Genomic DNA, 7,902 nt, shown 5'->3' with positions numbered 1-7,902 from the left:
ACGTCACAAAGCGACTAAGGCTATGAGAGACGCCGTAGTGTATGTCACTATCATCCTTATATATACCACTATCTCTAGCACTGTTAATAATAGATATCGTTATCATTATGCATCACTATTGTTTACTATTTACTATCATTACATATATATTTAGCATATCAACTGCTGCTTGATCAACTTTTACGTGGTATTTTATCACCATACAACTCGGAGACTGTGCCACAGCGCAGTTCGCTAACCGCTTCCCTTTCGCCATGCAGATCATCATCTGTCTAATCAGCAACCTGCTGATTCCCGCCCTGGCTTGTGTATCTGCGGTGCCTCGTCAGGACGGGCCTTCCACTGCCACGAAGATGGGGCGGCCATATGCCACCCCTTTCCCCGGTTTCAACTCATCGCTATTTCCGGAAATCTTATTCCTGGAACCTGAGATGCCTGTCCTCGAACAACCCTGGAAAGACTCATCGCCATCAAGAGCAGCCAATCCGCCAGCTATAATTGAGGAGCCACCGTCGACGCAGTTTTGTGGGCTCGGAGACTGTGCCACAGCGCAGTTCGCTAACCGCTTCCCTTTCGCCATGCAGATCATCATCTGTCTAATCAGCAACCTGCTGATTCCCGCCCTGGCTTGTGTATCTCCGGGTGCCTCGTCAGGACGGGCCTTCCACTGCCACGAAGATGGGGCGGCCATATGCCACCCCTTCCCCGGTTTCAACTCATCGCCATTTCCGTCAATCTTATTCCTGGAACCTGAGATGCCTGTCCTCGAACAACCCTGGAAAGACTCATCGCCATCAAGAGCAGCCAATCCGCCAGCTATAAATGAGGAGCCACCGTCGACGCAGTTTTGTGGGCTCGGAGACTGTGCCACAGCGCAGTTCGCTAACCGCTTCCCTTTCGCCATGCAGGTCAGTCAAACATACGCACTCTATGCTAAAAAATCGAGCAATGACTTCTTGGTACAGCTCCCGAGCCCACAGTGTTGTGTCGCAATTGCTTCTGAATGTGCCCATGTTGTCCGCCTGTTACTAACCCTACCGGTGACCGGTGATGTTGAAACAAATCCTGGCCCTGCTCACAAGACACTGTCCTGACCGAATTGCAAAAAATAACCGCAGGCCAAGCGCTACTTGTAGAAGAGATAAAGGATCTTAAAGTACAGCTGACAACAACAGACAAAACAATAAATGACCTTAACAACCGCATGATCGATTTAGAGGCCCACTATCAGACCCTCATGCCCCTACGCCAAGTTATAGAAACCCTGCAAGCGACCTCAACTGAAACAACTCACCTTGTTTCAGAGCTAGAGGCTCGCATTGATGATGCTGAAAACCGATCACGCCGTTGTAATCTGATCTTCTACGGAATCCCTGACACCACTACTAATGAGACATATGCTCAGTCTGAGGAACTAGTCATCCAGATTTGTCATGAAAACTTACAAACTGATATTAACCCCGCAGACATAGAACGGACACATCGTTTAGGGAAACAATCAGAGGACCGGAATCGCCCAATAATAGTAAAGTTTATGCACTGGAAAACTAAAGACGCTCTTCTATCGAAAGGCCGTATGCTGAAAGAAACAAAATACAGTATAGGCGAAGACTTCACTGGCCCCGTCCAGAAAGCAAGAAAACATCTGCTGGCATTCGCTAAATCCAAATCAGTAGCCTACTCTCTACGTTACAAAACCTTGTGCATCGGCCCAAAACGGTACATTTTCGACGAGGCTTCGAACAGTGTCACAGAAATTCAGTAGCAATCATCCCGTTCCTTAAAGACAAAAAACAAACCAAGACCCACATCTAGATTTAACCTTTCATTATCCGTAGTTTACACCAACGTTCGCAGTTATCTTCCGAAGCGAGAACTTGTGTCCAACATCATATCATCAACAGGCAGCAATCTGGTCATCTTAACAGAAACCTGGCTAAAAAATTACGTCACCGATACCGAAGTTTTGGCAGACCTACCTGACTTCCAAGTTTTTCGAAATGACCGCGAAGGATCAAGGGGCGGTGGTGTTCTCATAGCCGTTCATAACCAAATTTTATGTACTATGATAAATATCAAATCAAAGCTTGAAATACTCTGGTTACTATGTCGAGCATCACCAAAAACAGTGCTACTGGGAGTCTGCTACAGGCCTCCCCATCCCACACCCGACTTTTGCAACGAACTCAATAATAACTTAATTCATCTGACAACAAGCTATCCAAATGCCTCCATTCTCCTTTTCGGGGATTTTAACTTCCCAAACATTGACTGGTGCAACCTCCCATCTTCTTCAATAGCAGGTCCTGTAGAGGAAAGGAATTTCATTGACATCTGTTTGAACTTTAATTTAACACAATTAGTGTCACGACCAACGCGCGTCACGCCTGAATCCGAAAACATTCTGGATCTTATTTTGACAAATAACCCGGATGCCCTACTTTCCGTTGCATATCTTCGAGGAATTAGTGACCATAATGTCATTCATGCTACCTTCTCATTTCCTGTAACACCAAATAAGACTCAAAAGAAAACTATAACACTTTACGAAAAAGGTAATTATGACGCGATAAATCATGAACTTGATACCTTTTTTCCCAGCTTCGAAGCTGCATGTCACACTCAAACGATCCAAGATAACTGGGCGATGTTTAAGAATAAGTTAAATGATTTGGCTAATAAATATATACCAACTGTCAACATTCGCACCAGCCACCAAAAACCCTGTTTTACTAAATCCTTAAAAAGACTAGAAAATAAAAAAGCGTCTCTATCGGGCGGCTAAAAACAACCCATCCCGATTGCAAACCTACTACGAAGCCGAAGATGAATATTTGACTGCGATCCGCAGCGCAAAGCGTTTATTTTATGCTACTACACTTCCAAATTTGTTGCGCAGTAACCCAAGACAGTTTTGGCAAGTAATAAACCCTCACCCACAACGCGCTATCACCCTCACCAATGATTTACAAGAAACCATTACCGATACTGAATGTGCCGACGATTTCAATTCCGCATTTGCCACTGTTTTCACGAAAGAAATCGAAACGCCCTTTTCTTTTCCTTTTCCCAATATGGAAGGTACCATGCCAAACATCACATTTTGTGAAGACGGAATTTCATCCATAATCCAGAAGACTAAGCTGTCGTCATTATTTGGCATTGATGGTATTAACTCTAAAATTCTAAGGAACACGAGACACACGGTTACTTCATACTTCTCATTGCTGTTCTCCCAGTCACTTTCTTCAGGAACCATGCCAGATGATTGGAAAGTGGGAAAGGTCGTTCCAGTCTACAAAACAGGTAACAGAAACTCTCCATTAAATTACCGACCTATCTCCCTAACAAGCGTGCCATGCAAAATCATGGAACATGTCATCTACTCTCAAATTATTTCTTTCTTAGACTGTAACAATTTTTTTCATCCCTCGCAGCATGGGTTCCGCAAAGGTTTCTCCTGTGAAACCCAATTAGCTCTTTTTGTTCATGACTTACACACTAACATGGACACTAATGTGCAAACTGACGCAATCTATCTGGTTTTTGCGAAAGCCTTTGATAAGGTATCTCACCAGCGCTTGTTACTAAAACTTCAACTGCTGAACCTAGATCCTAACGTTATAATGTGGATACAGGAATTTTTGTCCAACCGTACGCAAATGGTTTTAATCAACAGTAACTTATCTAGACCCCTCCCAGTAACTTCCGGCGTGCCCCAAGGATCTGTCCTTGGTCCTCTGTTATTTTTAATATACATTAACGATTTACCTCAGTGTATTTCTTCTAATACACGCATGTTCGCAGACGACTGCGTCATTTACCGCACAATCAAAAACATATCTGACCAAACTGCTCTCCAGAACGATCTAATCAGCGTTTCAGACTGGTGCAACAAATCACTAATGACGCTAAATGCCAACAAATGTAAAGGCATGTACTTCTCCCGCCCGCGCAGTCCCTTTTGTTTCCCTTACACAATTCTTAACACACCCCTGGAACTAGTGCAGTCTTACAAATACCTAGGTGTAACGCTCTCTCACGATTTGTCTTGGAGCACACATGTCACTAACATTATCGCCGCAGCTAACAAAACCTTAGGCTTTCTGAAACGTAACCTGCGAAACGCCCCTGAACATGTCAAATTACTAGCTTATAAATCACTTGTCAGGCCAAAACTGATACGCGTCGCCCATTTGGAATCCGCACCAAGCATATCTCGCCGACGCATTAGAATCAGTTCAAAATCGCGCTGTTAGATTTATTCATTCATCGTACTCATATAATATCAGCGTTTCATCTCTGAAAGCAGAATCTGGTTTATCACCACTTTTCTGTCGACGTCGCATTGCTAGCCTTTCACTGTACCACAAGTTCTTTTTTTCGTTCCTTAATCAAGCACCATACATCACAGCAGCAGCACGCATATCATATCGAACTAGCCATCCACTTCAAGTTGCGCGCCCACGTGCCCGGACCACCACCTTCACTGCCTCATTTTTTTTTCCGAACCGCCACAGACTGGAACGGCCTTCCCCACGAAATCGCTTCTACTACCTGCCCATCTTCGTTTTTGCGACTTGTATCTGACCATTTTTTCAATAACTGTTTACCATGATCCTTATTGTTTGTATAAAAACCCACCCCTTATGTAATGCCCCTACGGGGGACTTTTAAGGTAATAAAATGAACTGAACTGAACTGAACTTATGACTGGCAGTTCTTGCGGACAGCCTGTGTCTACAACTTCCGTCCACATCAATTATGAGCAAAGAAAGGTTTTAGGTTTTCCCTCTCGATCTTGTAGAGGAAAATTGCGTTCATGATGATATTGAAGGATGCTTGACATCTTGCAGATTCAATATTACTTTTATCACGTTTCTAGAGAATACTTCTGGAGAGGTTAATTTTTTATTAAAAAATAATGAAACAAAGAAATATGCAAGCTAATAGAAAACTTATTTACATTTGGCTAACTCGTAGTTTTACGTGACGAAACCAGCCCTCGGTCCTGCTGGAGCAGCTGGTTTTGAACCCAATGTCCTCGCCCTCGATGGGGACTGTAACAAATCAGGTAACTCTACAAACATCCCCCCAATAAATCATTGCGGGAAGGAAAACATAATCAATCATCAATTGGGAACGGACAACACAGCCAATCAATGATTGGGGAAAGAGGATAACTCATCTTGACAAACACTGTATAAATATGAACACTTTCCACCATCACGATTTCGGAGGATTCTACCTTCCTCCCGTGAGCTTCGCGAAGATTCTCACTTTCTCATGGTGCAGGTTATATCAGCCTCCGGTTGACCCTGGTTCGAGGACAGTCACCTCAAGGCCCATCTGTTCAATAGAACCACTTATACCCTTGTCACACGGGCAGCCTTAACCTCAGTTCCATCTAACTGCAGTTACCCGACATAACAGCAGTTGCCTTAAACCGAACTGAGGCGCTGCTACACGCTCTCTGACACAGCGGCAAAAACTATCACATGGTCGTGACGTAAACGCCTTTTTTCAACAATTTTAACAACTTATCAATAATAAAAAATTCCATTTGAGGCTGGCAAATTAATAATATTTTCTTAATAACTACATTCATTTTATTTGTAGCACAATAAGTTTGTTTTTTAGCTTTAGCGAAGTCAGTCTTTCAACAGTGGTCGTTGTTGGCTACGTAGCCATGTTTGCAGCCGCAATTAGCCGGAGTTTGTTGATTTTGTTCGCAGGTGGGTGGTACGAATATAGCGGTCTAGTTTGAAACTACACTTAACTAGAAATATTCGCTATCGTTGAGACTACTACTCTTGTGTGTTCCGTTTCGAGGACTGAGGAGCGCACTGGTCAGCAGTAAGCAGGTTGGTGAGACTGCGCTACCGCACCTTCCAGCGGACAGTTGCTTTTCAACATGGCGCAGCGTGGTTGTGTTGCGGAAAACCGACATGACGACGACGATGAATTCTGGGCAATGCTCGCCGTCCACCAAGCAGCTCTTTATCAGCGTCGTATTCAGCAGCTGCGTATTCTTGCAGACATCGATGCTGCAGAAGGGGAGCGACAGCGCTCGGAGAGAGAATGTCGCCGGATCGTGGCAATAACTGCGCGGCTCTGTTCGTGCGAGCGGCGATTATGGGCCTATCCGCGAGGGCAGTCGTGGTACGAGACAACGGTGCCACACCTGCCGGACAGTGAGTTTAGGGCGCACTTCAGAGTGACCCGCAGCACCTTCAGGTATATCCTGAGTGTGTGTGAATGTATGCAGCGGCAAGATACGGTCATGCGGAGGGCAGTTCCCCTCGATAAGCGTGTGGCCGTAGGCTTGTATCGACTCGCGTCGTCAGCAGAAGAAAGGACGATCGCCAACGCTTTTGGCCTAGGCCGCTCGACAGTGAACACTATATTCTGGGAATTTTGTGCTGTCGTTGTGCGTGAACTGGGGCCAAAGTTCATCAGACTCCCCAGGCAAAATGAGTTGGCGGAGCACCTTCGCCAGTTTACTGCCGTGACTGGATTCCCGCAAGGCGTGGGAGCCCTAGACGGCTGTCACATTGTGGTGTGTCCGCCAGAAGAGCATGCCGCGGACTACATAAACTATAAAGGGTGGTACAGTACTATCCTTCTGGCTATCGCCGACCACCGCTACAGGTTTCTGTACACAAACGTCGGGTCTCCTGGACGAAACCACGACTCTGGCGTATTTCAGAGCTCAAGTCTGCCAAGTATACTGGCCGGTCCACTGTTCCAAGCTGAAGCAAAAGTTGTGGCAGGAGTGACAGTGGAACCCGTTCTGCTTGCTGATCAAGCATTTGCGCTGCAGAGGCACGTCATCAAGCCATTTCCAAATGCAGGACCTCCAGGCTCACCAACTGCAGTGTTCAATTACCATCTGTGCAGGGCTAGACGCATTGTTGAAAATGCCTTTGGGCGACTAAAGGCACGTTTTCGCATTTTGCTGAAAGGACTCGAGTGCGACATAGCCAATGTGAACTGTGTAATCCGTGCGTGATGTGTGGTACACAATATCTGTGAGGAGATGTCAGACAGTTGCGATGCAAGTTTGTTTGATGAGGCCCGAGCTCGAGACCAGGGGCGGCCTCAGCCGTCCTGCGCAAGCAACAGGGCTGAGCCATCAGGTGTTGCGGTGCGAAATGCCCTGGCAAGTTACCTTGCCTCAAGCTGAACCTTGCTTGAATCTCATAACTGTTTTTCTTATCGCATGTAAAAAATGTGCTGGCGGTACCTTATATTGTTGCTACAGAAAGTAAGCAATGGCACTGTTTCCTGTCCTTGTGAAATGTTTTGCAGCTTGTGAATTGCCTTGCAAAGTTGTGATTTATTAAGTGTACATAATAATAGAAGAACACAGATTATCCTATCAGGTGCAGAGTAGCAGGCATATATTGCAGTCATTTACTCGCCTTTTGGGAAGAATGAAGGTCTGAACTCTGGCGGTGCCTATGATGTAAACATGTGTATTTCAGCACTAGCATGGCTTTATTTTGTATGACAGGTAGTCACAGCAGACACTGTAGCGTGCAGGAAATATCAGGGTCACTTCGGTTGTCAGTATGTTTTCACAGCCCAGCATGAGACATTCACTGCGCATTATTGGTACAGCTAGCTAAATGGCAGTTCACTTAGGTTCGAAAGGTGAGAAGTGTCTCCTGCCTTCCTTTTTTAATAAGAGACGTTACATGTATGTATTCACCTCATGATCATTTTAGAAAAAGGATTAACATGGCTCTGTTTTGTGTGACAGGTATTGACGGCAGGCACTGCAGCGTGCAGTAAATATCAGGGTTACTTCGGTTGTCAGTATGTTTTCACAGCCCAGCATGAGACATTCACTGCGCATTATTGGTACAGCTAGCTAAATGGCAGTTCACTTAGGTTCGA

General features: G+C 45.3%; 1 pseudogene; it reads left to right on the top strand.

Annotated features, from left to right (window-relative positions):
• The first annotated feature begins 254 nt into the window (after nt 1–254).
• LOC149326951 (uncharacterized) lies at nt 255–1,765 on the top strand (annotated as a pseudogene).
• The last annotated feature ends 6,137 nt before the right edge of the window (nt 1,766–7,902 follow it).

Source organism: Amblyomma mixtum, chromosome 10 (assembly GCF_055824585.1).
Source record: "Amblyomma mixtum isolate Tamu chromosome 10, ASM5582458v1, whole genome shotgun sequence".
In the NCBI taxonomy this organism is placed as follows: Eukaryota; Metazoa; Arthropoda; class Arachnida; order Ixodida; family Ixodidae; genus Amblyomma; species Amblyomma mixtum.
Note: the sequence above shows the minus strand (reverse complement) of the source record. Positions and strands in the feature narration are given on the sequence as shown.